This window comes from Delphinapterus leucas, chromosome 6 (genome assembly GCF_059928025.1).
Source record: "Delphinapterus leucas isolate spDelLeu-1000000601 "Yukka" chromosome 6, BTC_Dleu_Yukka2, whole genome shotgun sequence".
Lineage (NCBI taxonomy): Eukaryota > Metazoa > Chordata > Mammalia > Artiodactyla > Monodontidae > Delphinapterus > Delphinapterus leucas.
The window spans coordinates 117,950,471-117,953,981 of record NC_143134.1 but is presented as its reverse complement, the minus strand read 5'-3'; the positions used below and the strand labels follow the sequence as shown (position 1 = coordinate 117,953,981).

Genomic DNA, 3,511 nt, shown 5'->3' with positions numbered 1-3,511 from the left:
GTGCCAGACTACTCGTTGCGTTTGGTGCTTCTCATATAGCGGAGTGGCTACGCTGAAAGGTTGACCCAGCCGGGAGCTGTTGAGCGCGCTACTCGCCGACCCGCACTCGGACGCTGGGACCCGCCAGGCTGGTCCTCTCTGCACCCCCATCCCCCGCCCCACCCCCACCCCCGCGATCGTACGGTACCGGTACCGGTGGGGAGAGGGAGCCCAAGGCGACTGGGAGAATTCTGGGCAGAGCCGGGGCTGGAACCGGGTGCCGGACTCCAGCTCGACAGCTCTAGGGATCCTAAGTCCTCGGAGTTCCCATATTTATAATAGTAACGGCAAGCACGCCAAAAGAGAATCCATACAATGGAATACTATGCAGCCGCTAAAAAGAAAAATGCTCAATATGCACTAATATGGGACCACTTCCAAGATACCGTAGATGGAAAAGGGAAGGGGCGAAAAGAACAGCGCTGATTGGTGCTACCGTTTGTGTGAAAGAACGCGTGTGGGGGCATGGGTGTCTGCCGGTGTGTGCACCAGCCGGCTGGTGAGATGCACGAGTTGTTAACAGTGGTGGCCTCCGACAGGAGAACCGGGGTCGTGGGTGCCCGGACAAGGGGGAAGAATTTACTACCAAGCGAACAGGTTGGTTAAAAATAAAGTGGGATGCTGCAGATAATAACTGGCTCCCATTTATCTAGCTGACCAGTGCCTGGTTTCAGCTCTCCTGCTGGGAGGTCTTGTATTTCCCCATTATTAGAGGAGGAAACAGTCTCAGAGATTAGGGACCTTAGTAATATCTCATAGCCAGGAAGTGGAAAAGCTGGAATTTGAGCCAGGGAGGATTTTATGCTAATGCCCACCATTCTTCCTCATCGCACTCCCTCCTGAAAAGCTTTTTTGTTATCAACCATGCAACACTCAGCTTGGGACCTGGCACCCAGCGGGCACCCAGCGGGCACCCAGCAGCTATTTATTGGCTGTTTATGGACTGAGCAAGTGGAACAGACAGGAGACAACCAGCAGTGCAAAATGAAGAGAGGCACACATTGGAGGCCAGAACACTTTCCAGCCTTGAGACTCTGGACCTGGCATGTACTTCCCTGAGCCTCCACGCCCCCTCCTGTAGAACTAACTACAGTCACTGACACTGAGTGCTCCCTCGTGTCCTACTTTGTGCTTTACAGGCAGACTAGCTCCATTTTACAGGTCAGTAGGTGAAGTACAAAGAAGTTAAGAAAGTTGCCCATCACAACATTGTAAATCAACTGTACTTCAATTTAAAAAAAGTTGCCCAAAGGGGGTCCCCACAAGTCTTCACTCCCCCACTTCTGAAGAGGTTGTTGAGCTCCTTGGTCTCTCCCTCAGCCTCCTGGGGTCATCAGCACTAATTCTTTTTTTTTTTTTTTTTTTTTTGCGGTAGGCGGGCCTCTCATTGTTGTGGCCTCTCCCGTTGCGGAGCACAGGCTCTGGACACGCAGGCTCAGCGGCCATGGCTCATGGGCGCAGCCGCTCCGCGGCATGTGGGATCTTCCCGGACCGGGACACGAACCCGAGTCCCCTGCATCGGCAGGCGGACTCTCAACCACTGCGCCACCAGGGAAGCCCCAGCACTAATTCTTTGAGACACCTCAGATGGGCTAGTTGAGCTGCCAGAGGCTGTGGAGCTGATGTAGGACAGGACAGACACACAGTTCCTGTCCTTGGAGTCTGCTCAGGGCAACAGACAACCCAGCGGTTAGCACCTGTGATGAGCACTGTGGTGGGTGAACAGAAGCTTAGGCCTTGGGAGCACAGAGGAGGTAGCACCTAGTCCAGCCCCTAGTCCAGCCCTGGTGGAGTCACAGAGGGCTTCTCAAAGGAGGTAACTTTTAATCTGTGACTGAAAGATACATAAGATATCTGGGAGGAGAAATGATGAAGCTGGAGACTGTAGCAGAGACGCCCTCATGCCTGAAGATAACTGACATGATCAGAGACTATGCAGGTTAGAAATGATCAGTTTGGCTTCTGCCTGAATTGCTCTTTCCTCCTAGAGAATGTCTCCTCATGGCAACATCTGTGGCTTCCCACCCTCCAGGCCACACTTAACCTTCTGCATCTCCAAAGGGTAGGACTCCCTAATTTCATAATCCAGATGCAGGCAACAAAGGAACACAGGAGAGTTAGCAGTGAGGAAGTCCTTCACACTGGTGCCCCCTCCCCCCATTCATTCGGCCCCCAGAGTGGCAGCCCACTTGCTGACGTAGAAACTCTGCCCATGTGAACAAAGGTGTGTCAGCACAGGAATGTCCCTCCTGTCTCCCTGGCCATCTGTGCCCGCTGGGGTTATCAGGTTGCCTGTGTGCTGGGACATCTAGCTGGGCATGCCCCCCCAGCTTCTGTAGCCAGCAGGCCAAAGTCACTCCAGCTGCAGCAAGCGAGGAATCATTGTCGCTCCTACCCTAACAGACCTGGGGCCACATCCCACTCTCAGATGGCACTGCCATGTCCCTGAAATATTTCCCAAACCCTCATCTCTCTTCCTCATTCTTGGACAGTGATACAAGCTTTGGATTCACAGCTGGGGTCCCTCTGTGCTTTCTAAGACTTTCACTTTGGGTAAGTCATTTCTCCACTTTGAGAGTTTCTCCATCTGTAAAACTGATATGACGCTCTCTAATCTTCCTGCCAGGCACTAAATATATATACATATATTGTTTTTTGTTGCATGTGTAAAACTGCCCTAAAGAGTGAGATTCCGATTCTGGATCTGGATCCTGTGCCAGGAGGAAAAAGGAGTGGCTTTGCTACTGTGTATCTAACTTAGGATCCCCACCTGCCAACCCCTCTGGCCCGGAACCTGCAGTCTGGGCTCCAGAAGCCATTTCTCTCTCTTTTGCCAATTCCAAAGCCAAGGGGAGCTGTGTCTAAGTCAGTGTACTTGTTGGGGCTCCCCAGATAGGCTGTCACCTCCCTTGGGGCAGAACCGTTGACTTGACAAGTTTTCACCAAACACTCGTCTTGTAGGGACTCTGTGTTTTTAGATCCAAAACAAACTAACGGAAAAATCAGGATTCATTAACTGCAAGAGATTTTGTTGTCCTCTTTGGTTAACTAATTTTTATGGAAAGTCTTTTTTTTTTTTTTTTTTTTTTTAGTTTTGCTTCTTTTGTTTCTTGCATTCCTTTTTTTAAAAAATAAATTTATTTATTTTATTTATTTATTTTTGGCTGTATCGGGTCTCCATTGCTGCGCGCGGGCTTTCTCTAGTTGCGGCGAGCGGGAGCTACTCTTCCTTGCGGTGCGCGGGCTTCTCATTGCCATGGCTTCTTTTGCTGTGGAGCATGGGCTCTAGACGCGTGGGCTTCAGTAGTTGTGGCACACAGGCTCAGTAGTTGTGGCACGCGGGCTCAGTAGTTGTGGCTCTCGGGCACTAGAGCGCAGGCTCAGTAGTTGTGGCGCACAAGCTTAGGTGCTCCGTGACATGTGGGATCTTCCCTGAACAGGGCTCGAACCCGTGTCCCCTGCATTGGCAGGC

General features: G+C 51.4%; 1 protein-coding gene across 1 annotated transcript in view; it reads left to right on the top strand.

The window, feature by feature from the left end:
- KYAT1 (kynurenine aminotransferase 1) overlaps positions 1–3,511 on the top strand; it is a 33,108-nt gene that overhangs the window by 199 nt on the left and 29,398 nt on the right. The gene's annotated exons all lie outside the window — the stretch shown is intronic.